Here is a 14,068-nt window from a genome sequence, read left to right on the forward strand (position 1 = left end):
ATAATTTAACTGCCTACACATTATAAAATATATGACTACTCATAGATAACATTATTAAACACAATATATTAAGGATTTAATAAATAGGGGATGCCTGTGACTTCTTTCGCGTGAAATTCAGATTTATTAACAACTAGCAGACGCCGCGCGGTTTCACCCGCGTGGTTCCCGTTCCGTTAAAATACGGGGATAGTACAGCCTTCCTCAATAAATGGGCTATCTAACACTGAAAGAATTTATCAAATCGGACCAGTAGTTCCTGAGATTAGCGCGTTCAACCAAACAAACTCTTCAGCTTTATAATATTAGTATAGATTTTGTTCCGTATCATGAAACATCTTGTGTTTCATTATGCTAACAGTTTTCGAACATGAAAATATTATAAGTATAAAGATAAACATTAAGTTTAATAATAATTATTATTCATAAATAGTACAATTTATACTAGCTAAAACAATAATATTTAACTAAATTAACTAGGCTAAACTTATTATAAAAATAAAATAAAAGGAAAATAAATGGAAATATTACATTATATCTACAGAATTAGGCATCGTAGAATTCGTCCGAATCGATGTTAATTGAGTAATGTGCCCAGAAGGCTGGCAGTATGGCCACGTAAAGTTTATTAGATAAAATAATTACTGCACAAGAAGTAAGTCTTCTTACCAATACAGTGAGAAGATTTAAACGGACCAAACCATTTGAGTTAGTGTTTAGTGACTAGTGATAGTGTAGTGTTAACTGCTACATGGAAGATCACGTGAACAAAGTGACCTAAAGACGTATTAGTTAGTGAGAGACTAAGATTAAGTTGTTGGACATTATCTTAGTATAATAATAATATATTATAAGTTTAGGTTCAAGTTATAATACTAATTAGTCACATAAGTAGGCTAGATCGTAATTTTATGAAGTACCAAATTGGAGAGAAAGAAAAAAAAAGCAAGTAGTACATAAAACAAAAGGAAAATCTGTTCGACGTATGACATTGTGTATCAGTAACAATAAATCGATCGACTATTGTAGTGTGACATTATGTTGCAATTGTTATCGCTGAAAGCGTACATAAAATAAGATGTAAATAAAATCAGAAATTAAAATAAGATTTAGCAAAAACAAAGAAAATCAATTAATAAGAAAACAATAGGATTTTATAGTTAATCTTGTGTACAATAATGAGAATGAGTAGTGATTATGTGATGTGTGAGTAGTGTATGTGGTGTATCGATGTGCAGATATGAAAAGCAAGGTACAATTTGCACCAAATGTTACAAATTTAGTCTTTTCTAGATCGCTTGTTAGTTAGATTACAAGATAGCCAATCTATAGGCTGTTTCAGAATTATTTCGTGCCTCGTCCCATGAATCACCATGAAACAGGAGCGCAGTGTGCATATGTAATTATTTTGCAATTTGAAAGTGTGACCTGACAAAGTTTATTAATGTAGACTAGGTATAAAGTAGGGCCGAGAACACTACCTTGTGGAACTCCAAAAATAAATGTTTTGTACCTATATTTACAAAAAATGTATTATTTATCGTAGTCAGCTGACGAAACTGGATCACTAGAAAATATATACCTAGATATTTATCAATTATTAATATAAAAAAAAATTAATTTAGTTTTGGTTTCTAAATGTTTACGTATTAACACAACTGTAATAAAACTTGTATATATAACGACTTGGCTTCAACGAATTCATAGCATAATATATTTTTAATTTTAAAAGATAATGCAGAGTCAACAAGCTTTCCAACATCTCCAAAAGAACCGTCTTACATCTCAGTTACAATAAAACTTCGATTTTCACAAATTTTCCAAAATAAAAGAAAATCTTTCTTGTTTCTTTGAAACTAATAGGCTCGGAAAGTACCTACTTCACCGATTTTAAAAATTCTTTCACCAATGGAAAACTACATTATCAGCGAAAAACATAAGGCTATATTTCATCTCCGGAATCATCTAAGGAATAGGAAAAACGCAGATAAAGCCGCGGGGCGTTCGCTAAACCACTATACAAGTTATACAACCAAGCTTTCCTCGTGATACACTTTCGCTATTGATGAAACTCGTATAAAAATACATTTAAACAGACAGACAAGGGAATTTTGTTTAATAATAAAGTAATTATTTTATAACGTTACAGGCTTTATTTTTACTCTTATTTATTTCTTCTTTATGAGATCTTAAAATAAAATGGATGAAACTCGGAAATATGGAAAATGCGCTGTCATCAAAAGGTATCATAAAACGTGATAAGTTAATTAGGTGCCTACTTAATAGTCATTTACTTATCATTTATCAATAAATAACAAATATATATCGCAATTTAATACTTAAACAAGTTTTACGTAATAGTTGCATTGTAAATTATCTCTACATATTCGTATTGTAAAATAAATTTGTCTGCCGTGTCTGTCCGTTTGCGATTAATGGTGAAGCTACCCAAAGGCTAGGTGGTGCCCCGCCAAGGACCCCCTAAACTCAGGGGCTCTCTAATCCTTATCAAAAAATCGCAATCGAACTGAATTTATGACGAAATAAAATTCTTTTATTTCAAGTACGCTTTTACAATTTTACATATACAACTAAATACGATAATATTTAAATTACTAGTAACTAACCTAACCTATACTTATTATAAAAATAAAATAAAAGGAAATAAAAAAAAATTATATCTACAGACTTAGGCGTCGTAAAATTCGTTAAATTTAGAAAATTTTGAAAGAAAACCTACCTAACCTAACCTAACCATTTTAGATGGTAGTGGGGCCCATTTTTTTATGCACCTGGGCCCATGGTTACCTAGCTACGCCACTGGTTGCGATAGTTGACCTCCAGTAAGATCTTAGTCTACCTATTAACTATAGACTATGTCGTCAGTCCACCTGGTGAGGGGTCGACCAACACTGCGTTTTCCAGCGCGGGGTCGCCATTCTAGCACCTTGGGACCCTCACGTTCATCGGCTCTTTGTAATATGTGCCCCGTATAATGCTACTTCGCAACTCGTTGAGCTACGTCGAAGACTTTTGTCCTTCTGAGGATCTCCTCATTTTTGATTCGATCAGACAGAACATCTCATTATCAACCCATGTCACTGCTGAGCACGAGTCTCCTCTTAGAATGAGAGGGTTAGGCAATAGTCCACCACGCTAGCCCAATGCGGATTGACAGACTTCACACGTAGATAATTAAGAAAAAACTCAAGTATGCAGATTTACTCACGATGTTTTTCCTTCACCGTTTGAGACACGTGATATTTAATTTATAAAATGCACATGACTGAAACCCCCGACCCCGTACTGTCGACAGAGTTGTCCAACTAGAAAGCGTGTTGGTCGACCCACTAGGTGGACTCACAACATCAAGCTAGTCGCAGGGTACGCTGGATGCAGGCGGCTCAGAATCGTGATGTTTGGAAATTCCTACAAAAGGCCTATGTCATATCCACTGGGTTATCAATTTATCATGGCACAGAACACCACGTGACATTAATAAGTGACACTATGGGTGACCTATTTACTGGTGTTTACTTTACATCTTAATAGATACGGGATTATTGGAAAAGTAATAACTATGTAAGAGAGTATGACCCTGTACGATCAAATGTTATCTATCACTTAATTATTAAGTAATCTACTACTGCCCCGCGGTTTTTTACCCGACGTCTAGATACAACAAACATTAAAGTCAATACATAGTTTGCCTTTATTCTAAGAAACTTTCAATTAAAAATTCTCGACTCAGCGTTGGAAAGTTGATGGTTACATACAACCCTGTGCCTCGGGGGACGGCTCAAGTACATTTGGTAAACTGTAATAACGCCTACTAATTTTCTAATAGCAAAATCACTTATCCACGTAATGGCAATAACTAGGCGCGGTGTCACAGTATCGGATCGACGGTTCAAGTTACTGCCGACACATAATTTACCTTCATGCGTTTATGCCCGGTCCTCGGTCAAAGTATGAGATGTTGATCTTTCGACACTTTTTTTCCCCACCTAATATCTCGAAGACCCATTAGTTAATCAGTGGATTAACGAGGTATATTAAAAAGAGGCGCTAAAGCAGGCAAATGGTGATTCAATGACGCCTACTAATTTTACAATAGCAATATCACTTATTCACGTAAACGTAACAACAGGCGTCTAGGCGCGGCGCCATAGTGTCGGGTCAATGTTTCAAGTCAATACCGACTCGTAATTTAGGTTCATGAGTTATTTGCGACTGTTTGCCCTAGTTCCTTAAATCCAAGTTATGTAACTTGGATTTAAGGAACTTGTGTTTTGTCATATATCTATACCAGTGGTGGAGCGTGCCTTGCAGGGGCCCTATATCAAAATTAGTTGAGCCCAAATGAAGGGTAAAGATTTCTCACAAAAGAAACAAAAATGCTTGCGTAATAAGCATAAATATGATACGTGACTTAACCGTAGAATGTTTCCAACTATTACGGCGTTTATAAACGTATATTGACGCATGCTTAGCCCAAGAAGAATACGTTTTTTTTTACTTTTGTCATTTCTGGAGTGAACTCTGCAGTTTCTTTTTTTTTCCTGAGAAGCACCAGATTAAGTAAGATTGTGGAGTACATTTACTAATTTTTGCTTTCACACGTAAGGAGCCCCTGTAGTCTAGGGCCCCGTATCATTGATATTGATGTAACACTGTACATTGAAGATATTTTTAATATGTTTGTTTGAGGACATTATATTTATTATACACTGAAGCCAACCTTATTTTTTGTCTGTTTGTCTGTCTGTCTATCTTTTGTTGATCGGGCACCACGCTAAATAGATATTTATGTGCACCTCTTTTATATATTATGTTGAATTTGATAATGTAATTATCTTCTACGATCGGAATTCCACTGTAATATCAATTGATATTGCAAAATTTCCTTTGTGCAGAATTTAATAAATATAACGGTAGGCGCCAAATGTTTTATAAAAAAATAATAAAAATTTATAAAAAAAAAAAAAATCCATAGAGGATAACGAGAGGGTTACGGGGCTTTAGAGTGCCTAAGCAAGGTCAGGGCTGCAGAGAGAAGAATCGCATCATAATCCTCAAGAAGCACAGCCTTCTGTATCCGACCCTTGATCCAACAGTCCAGGAATAGCTTCCTAAACTGTTGGTCGAAGCTTTTCGCTATAAGACCAATGACGGAGATGACTATCCGAGCAACAATTTTACAATTCAATTCCACATGGCTATAACCCATACAAGTTTAATAATTAAATACCGGATTATATGCAAATGCAGGTTTGCTTTTCCGTTTGCATTCCTAAGCGGTAATAGCATATTTTATCTAAGATTTAGTAATGATGCTTTGTAATAAATATTTAAAAGCAAAGGTTTTATAATAGAGACATGTAACTAACACATCAAAACTGAGGCGTATAAAAGCGGCTAATTGTCTTAATTTCATAGAGTCGCATTGTAAACAACGAAAGTTATTTAAACAAATGATATACCTAAATATTGTAACAATTTCGAGTTGTGTGTTCAGCAGGGTTATTGTCTCGGTGCAACATTCAAATAATGAGTCACTACATCATTTTTCATCATTTATTTTTCGTTTTTGTAAAATTCTAACATCGTATTTTCAACGAAATAACATAAGTATCTTCATTTTACGTAAAGTGGCACCAATATTGCAGTAGCAATTAGGTGCAATTAGTAACATTATTTCAACGAAAAACCGTTATTTACGTATTTTCGTTGAAATAATCATGTTAGATGATCTGATGTTGTTTTACAATATTTTTTTAAATCACTGCCATTTGTTGTAAATTGCCGTAGTCAAGATAATTTCGTTGAAAAAAATATGTTAAATGATCACAATTACGAAAATACAATGAAAAATTACGTAATGACTTGTTATTTCAATGGTACACCGAATTACATAATAACCCTGCAGGAACTTTTTTTTTTATTCTTTATAAGTTAGCCCTTGATTACAATCTCACCTGATGGTAAGTGATGATGCAGTCTAAGATAGAAGCGGGCTAACTTGTTAGGAGGAGGATGAAAATCCACACCCCTTTTGGTTTCTACACGGCATCGTAACGGAATTTATATACATAAATATATAATGTAAGTAAACACAAAATTGCGCATGTGTGCGCTCTGTGGAGTCGCCAAATTCGGATCACTTTTTCCGGTATTTTGTAGCCACATATAAAATTGTTGAACAACTGTGAATTCTAATTATTTTTACCCGATTGCAAGAAGGGTTAAGTTTTTCGAGCGTATGTATGTATGTAATGTTCTTTATTACCTCATATCTTCCAAACCGCTGAACGGATTTATGTAATTAAGATATCGTTAGATTCAAGGAATTCCCCCTAAAAAAACCCCTATGAAAACCCTACATCCAGATCACAAGTTCTGGACTTTGCTCGGAGTTTTTCTCTCTACCACGCGATGGACCCGGCACCCGCACGGTGAATCCATGGAATGCTAAGATATTTGTCTCTCTCTTATAACCCAAGTGTTCTTAGATAGGTGAAATTAAAAAAACCAACACGAGAACTGTGAGACTCTATAGACTCAAGGTAAAAATTTTTTTTTAATCAAATGTTGCGATATGGGTATCAAATTCAAGGGCTCATCAAGAGAATTTCAAAATGGTATATCATTAAAAAAACGTACAATTATAAAAACGTTGTTTATTAATCGCTGTATAAAATAAACGAGGCGGATAGCAAGGTGCTAGCAGATTAGACAGTCAGGTATTTTTTTTTAATTAATTATAAAATATTCTTTTTTTTCAGTTTAAATTCATCTGGGCTGAGAACTTTCGTTGTAAATGTCTAAAATGAAAGAAAGCTCATTATATCATAGCCCGACACATGACTCTAACCCTGGACCTTGTAATCTAAAGCAACTTATGCACTGGACCACCGGGGCGTTTACATAAGTAATATTTACGTTTTCCGAGTGGTCATTACTGTAGATATAGTTTCAATGATTGTTTATCTGTGGCCATCTGCTTCGAGTGATTGTTGGTTGAAGCATTTGTTTTCCATTACTTATTTAAATACCTATGTTATCTACATTAACATAATATGTAGTTATATTTTTATATTTACATATTAAGGATGATGACAGTTTTTTTTTAAATTGTATATAAATCAGGAGTATACTAATAGTGAAACAATTTTGTAAAAGTAACAGGGTATCTGCGGTCATTACTTTCGGAGCTACAGGGATTTAAAGGGTCAGATTTGCGCTGCCGCGGATCCTTGAATAACGCCAAATACAAAATGGTACGATTTAATGACGTCGTAGGTCATAATGGTCGTTAGATTTGTATGGGCGTTCAAACAAAATTACTAATATCTTTGTTATTTGTGCGTTTATGTTTATAGTACATTTATTAAAAAATGTCACATTTAATGTAAGGAAGCTAAAACTGTATGAATTTTCATCTAATTACGATAAAAGATTTTTAATAGATTATGAAATTTTATAATCTTATTTATTTTGCAAACATCCAGACAATCTTTGCTTTATTTACCTTTTTTATCCGAATGTATGTTAAAAAAATCAAAAATCATTTATTTCAAGTAGGCTCAGTTTACAAGCACTTTTGACACGTCAGTTGACTATTTGTAAAGATTCTACCACCGGTTCGGAAGGCAGGTCCTGCTGAGAAGATACCGGCAAGAAACTCAACAGTTGCTCTTTTGAAAAAGTCATACAGTATTATAATTTACAATTGATAACAATTACTGTTTACATTTGTTATAGTTTTACTTCCTGTGTGAAGGTGGAAGCTGATCCAACGGCCTCCAAGCATTTTTATCATTAAGGAACTCATCAATGTTGTAGTACCCTCGACTAAGTAAATGTTTTTTAACACATTGCTTAAAGCTATGCATTGGCAGGTCCATCACAGTCTTGGGGATCTTATTATAGAAGAGTACACCCAAACCTACAAAAGATTTTTTTACTCTTTGGAGACGATATGCAGAAATAACTAACTTATGCCCGTGTCTAGTAAGACGTGGGTTTAGATCTCCTTTTCGTTTGTACAAATTAATATTTTGTCTTACATATATTATACAGTTATATATATATTGACAGGCTACTGTTAGTATACCTATTTCTTTAAACTTTTGACGAAGGGACTCGCGTGATTTTAATTGATATATTGCTCGAATTGCTCTTTTTTGAAGTACAAATATAGATTGTATATCGGCAGCCTTGCCCCACAATAAAATACCGTAAGACATTACGCTGTGAAAGTACGCAAAATAAACAAGCCTAGCTGTATCGACATCAGTAAACTGTCTTATTTTTCTCACGGCAAATGCCGCTGAGCTAAGTTTACCAGACAGTTTTTCTATATGAGCACCCCACTGAAGTTTACAATCCAAGGTCACTCCCAGGAAAACTGTGGAACTCTCCATTTCTAGTGTTTCACCATCGATCATTATAGACTTATCTAGTTTTATAACATTTGGCAATGAAAACTCAATACATTTTGTTTTCTTAGCATTCAAAAGTAGATTATTTGCAGTGAACCAATGCGACACATGCGATATGGCACGGTTTACGTCGTCAGAGTTATCTTTATTTCTGTCGGACTTAAAAATTAAGGATGTATCATCAGCAAACAGTACAATCTCACATATGCCGCTGACATGGTATGGTAAATCGTTTATGTACACTAAAAATAGAAAAGGACCCAGAATTGAACCCTGTGGGACGCCCATTATGGTATAGTACGCGCGTTAACAACTGAGTCTTAGGGCCATAAATCATTTCTCTATATCTATCTCGCTTGCACTTATGGGTCTTATGGAGCCGTCTAGTGAAGGGTGTAACAATGAAAGACATATTATCGATAAGTAAAGTTTATTATCGTATCTTGTTCACAAAATTAAAAAAATTAACAATATTTGATTTAATATAATACATATTTCATATTATATTCGGATCACTTTTCAATTCATTGAGAAACAGGAATACGTTGTGAATCAGTGTTCGAGCTTGAGGGCTAATATCGCCATGTAATTTCTTCAGATCAACGTTAGAAAATAAAGTATCCATAGTGCGCAACGAGTAACACATGAATGTATTTATTTAATTGCAGTAAACACATTTATAGCAAAAAAAATACGCAATGCAATTACATTAGAAACCGACCAATCAGAATCGTCCAAATCATTATTGACTCATCATTAGCACGTGCGCAGGTAGCCGTTTATCGATAATTAGGGTGCGCAGGTAGGCGCGCTGCACATTCCTATCTTTTTTGACTTTTATGACCGGACGACTCAGATGATAACGCGCATACTATAGTGGAACCGTGCGACTTTATATCATTTATGCATACCTTTTGTGTTCTATCACTGAGATAAGAGGCAATGAGATCGAGTGCAACACTTTTGATGCCATAGTGGCTTAACTTGAGTAGAAGGGTGTTATGGTCAACACAATCGAACGCCTTGGACAGATCACAGAACACACCAATAGCATTCTTAGAACCTTCCCATGCTTCATAAATATGTTTTAAAAGTTTAGCCCCTGCATCAGTTGTATTGCGACCTTTTGTAAAACCATACTGTTCAGGTTACTTCATTTTTACAGCGGTTAAAGAGGTCTAAAGGCGGACGAAGTCGCGGGCGTCCGCTAGTATAATATAAACTACTACTAACTGGTAACTTACGTATAAACTTGTTATTTAAATAAACTTTTTTTTTGGAATGGAACTATTGCTTTTATTATGACTAACAAATTAATGTTTTTATTAAAAATACCTTTTTTTTTCTCTCAGGAGGGGAAATCCTAATGGACACCCTAAAGGGTAGTGCCGGACTCTTACCGTCTAAAACCCCTCCTGCCACCCTGTTAGCCGTGTTACCTTTCGGACTAAAACACGCTAACACTTTTGCCTATATCTTATGTTGTTGTTGTTTTCCTTCTCATTTCCTCCTTTTCCTTTTCCTTTATAATGTCTTGTTAAAAATACCTACATATTTGCCTTTCCTGTAATTAGATATAACTGGAAACATTCAAATCAAAATCAAAATAAAACTCTTCAAATAATCTCAATGACCACTACTTATCAATGTACTGCATATTCACGTATCTAATCCTGTAGTAGCAAGACTATAAGATAAGGCAAAGTGATCGCTACCTGGGGGATTATTGCGCAACGTAATTACAATGAAAAGCGATTTATTACAATCTTCTTATTATTAATCATCATATTTTTCATCACACATACATACATTACATCAGACATATAATTACTAGTCCTTTTTAAAATTTTTAACAATAACACAAAACACTATTAAGAATTTATAAAAAAAAATCAACTCTCCCGCTGCGGGACAATTGAGTGTCCAAACAACCGGTGGTCAGGGTTCGAGAGTGAGGAACCTCCTCACAATACGCGCCGTCTCAAGAATCACTGCCTTCTGTATCCGACTCTTGATCCAACAGTTAAGCAAAAGCTTCTTAAGATGTTGGTCGAAGCTTTTCGCTATAAGACCATTGACTGAAACAACTATCGGAACAATAATAGTTGACTCAACATTCCACATGGCGGTAATCTCGTGAGCAAAGTCCATGTATTTTGATACTTTTTCCTTTTCAGCTTTAACCAGATTATTTTTTAATTTCATTGTATTGTTGGTACTATACTAGCAGTCCTTTGCGACTCCGTCCGTTATTGGGTATCATAAGTTATTCTTAAAAGATAGATATATGCCGTCGCGGACTTTTTTGTAGGTTTATAAAATTGTAGTGCTTTAAAGTACTAAATGGAAAAGATTACGAGCACACTAGGCACCCATAATTTTTTGAAAGTTCACCTCAATTTCTCCAGGATTCCATCATCAGATCTTGACATGATGGCAATGGGACCAAATGGGGAGTATACCGTTTCAAACAAAGAAAGAATTTTTAAAATCGGTCCAGGCGTCTTCGAGTAATCGGTGTACATACATGAAAAAAAAAATACCGACCGAATTCAGAACCTCCTTTTTGAAGTCGGTTAAAAATGGGAATATTTAAGCAGCATTTTCGATGAAAGTTAGCAGGCGGCTTGACTTTTCCGACACTTCCAAATATTATCCACAGATTAATCAATAATAGGCAGATGGAGCGCACGGAACACGACGGTGTCGTAGCCGCTCCAAATACAAAATTCAAAAACGAATACATTCTCGAGTCAGTACGACACGAAGCGTCGCACCAGTAACTTTCAATATTATTCAAGAAAAATGTTTTAGTAATAGTGGATACCTACTAACTATAAACTACCTCCCTGCCAAATTTCAGCTTTATACATCAAGCGGTTTTCGATATTTTGTGATGAACTTTCGCATTTTTTATTTCGCATTTATAATTAAGATTTCTAATGAAAAATTATGTTATTTCTAATGAAAAATTATCGCAGATATACCTAATATCGTATTTAAAGTTTTTTTAAAGTTGATTACAATAAAAAGAGAATGAAACCCTCCCATACATGCTTGGGCCTTATTGTAAAAGGATGAATGTAACGAGTAAATCAATTAATAGCTATATATTAATAAAACAATATTAGAAGAAAGGTCATGCAAAAATATAATTCATTATTCTTAAAATTGATTATTAAAATAAATAGCAATAATACGTTAAATAAATAAATAATAAATAATCTATTTAGTGAAATATAGCCCCTCCCTTTCTTTAAGAAAAACTCATCAAAAAATTTATAGTAAAATATAATTAAATTAAATAAAGTTATCGTTTTTTTATTCAGTGTAACCGTATTATCTCTAGATATTCCTATTATAAAAAATATACTTACTTTTTTCCACCAAAAAGTAGATAGACAAAGACTCGGTAACTTTTTTTTTCTACTGCGATTCAATGACTATTTTTTTACGAATAGGATGACCGACACGAATCGTACGATTGACCGACATCAACTGACCGACAAACTAACACAATGCCAACTGATAAATCATTACGTAGTATATTATATTATTTGCTCTGTTTTTTATGCAGGACTCTTGATATTATGGTGATAATGATAAGGGGCGTAAGAACTTCATGTAATTGTTTAAAAACAAAACGTTTTAAACCAACGACAAAAGTCAAAAATTAATTTATGTAAAAAATGCACTTGCCTTATAAAGTAAAAAAAAAAAACAATATAAGACATCAATCAGCAATATTATAATTTTAGAAATCCTTCAAATGTAAATAATAAAAATATTGAAATTCAAAAATTTTAAATATTTTGTGTTAAAAAAGTTAATATAGTTCTAAATCTTAAAGATTAGATTACTAAACTGAAGTCACAAATTATAAATTAAAAAAAAACACTCACATTTGAATTTGGAAGACGGCACTGTACCGCTCAGTGGTTAAAATATTATTAACGATGTTGACAATCAAAATAAATAACAATAAATTTATTAATGCTGACGTCACACTAAAAACCCCTATCAAGGATTATGTTATATCTTTGCATGCTCTTGACCGTGGTTGCGTTGGAATTTGTAGGCACTAGAGAATCTTGTGCAGTGATTTACTGTGCAGTGAAGTCCTAGGTTCAATTTCCGGCATATTTTTATAGATTTATTTTTCCAATTATGCAAGAGGTTTCTGACGAGGTGAAATTAAACTGTGTAAAAGATGATAACATTAGCCGTGATAGCCCAGTGGATATGACACCTGCTTCCGATTCCGGAGGATGTGGGTTCGAATCCGGTCCGGGGCATGCACTTTTCAGTTGTGTGCATTTCATAAAATTAGATATCACGTGTCTCAAACGGTAAAGGAAAACATCGTGAGGAAACCTGCATACCAGAGAATTTTCTTAATACTCTGCGTGTGTGAATTCTGCCAATCCACATTGGGCCAGCGTGGTGGGCTATTGGCCTAACCCCTCTCATTCTGAGAGGAGACTCGAGCTCAGCAGTGAGCCGAATATGGGTTGGTAACGAAAAGATGATAACAAGAAATACTTAGTTGATTTCGTTTTGGGGTTTTCTCCGACGTATATGGAACACCCATAGATAGCTATTGATTATTTTCAGTTGGTAAAAGTTGCATAAAAAATAAAAATACTTCTCCAAATCGACTCTGCCTCATAAGAAATACTTTCAAGATGTATAAAAGCTTATAAAAATCGATCCTTCCTATTTGTCAATATCATTAGGTACAGAACGAAGGCCTGCGAAGTCAGATGTTCCTCATAATTTAAGAAAGTTGGAATTTAATGGTGATGATGACTAGGTTTGAATATATTGATTTGTTATAAGACATTCGGGTAAATAAGGTCAATATGAACTAATTAATATGTAAATAACCCTTCTTGCATTTTGGTAAAAACAAAGATTGACTGGATGTTTGCAAATTATAAAACTTCAAAAACAACTGAAATTCTTAATGGGGATGATGACTAGGTTTGAATATATTGATTTTTATGATACATTCGGGTAAATAAGGTCAATGTTAACTAATTTATACATAAAAAGCAAAGATTGTCTTGATATTTGCAAAATAAATCAGATTATAAAATTTCAAAATCTACTAAAAATATTTTATCGTAATTAGATGAAAATTCATACAGTTTTAGCTTCCTTACATTAAATGTGACATTTTTAATATATAAACATAAACGCAGAAATAACAAAGATATTTGTATAATGTTGTTTGAACGTCCATCATCAGCGAATCAACGACGTCATTAATTTGTACAATTTTGTATAGGGCGTTTTTCAGAGATCCGTGGCAGTGCCGCAAATCTGATCTTTTAAATCCCTGTAGCTCCGAAAGTAATGATCGCAGATAGCCTGTTACTTTTAGAAAATTGCTTTACTATTAAAAAAACTCCTATTTTATTTAATTTAAAAAACTGTCATCATCCCTAACGCGCTTAAATTCTCCAACAACATTCCAACCACCCATATTCGGCTTACTGTCGAGCACGAGTCCCCTCTCACAATGAGAGTGGTTAGGGTAATAGTCCACCAGTCGCACATATAGAGAATTGAGAAAATTCTCAGGTATGCAGATTTCCTCACGATGTTTTATCCTTCACCGT

At 34.0% G+C, this 14,068-nt stretch overlaps 1 protein-coding gene across 3 annotated transcripts in view; it reads right to left on the reverse strand.

The window, feature by feature from the left end:
- Positions 1–12,399, reverse strand: part of LOC112043992 (facilitated trehalose transporter Tret1) — a 51,150-nt gene extending 38,751 nt beyond the window's left edge. For 2 of the 3 annotated variants that reach the window (XM_024079703.2, XM_024079701.2), the window contains exon 1: positions 12,347–12,399. The gene's annotated coding sequence lies outside the window, so the exon portion shown is untranslated. Of the gene's footprint in view, positions 1–11,821; positions 11,960–12,346 lie in introns of those variants that run through there. The other variant, XM_024079702.2, reaches the window with a different exon arrangement.
- Between the last annotated feature and the right edge of the window lie 1,669 nt (positions 12,400–14,068).

The sequence above is a fragment of the Bicyclus anynana genome, chromosome 24, assembly GCF_947172395.1.
Source record: "Bicyclus anynana chromosome 24, ilBicAnyn1.1, whole genome shotgun sequence".
NCBI classification, from domain to species: Eukaryota; Metazoa; Arthropoda; class Insecta; order Lepidoptera; family Nymphalidae; genus Bicyclus; species Bicyclus anynana.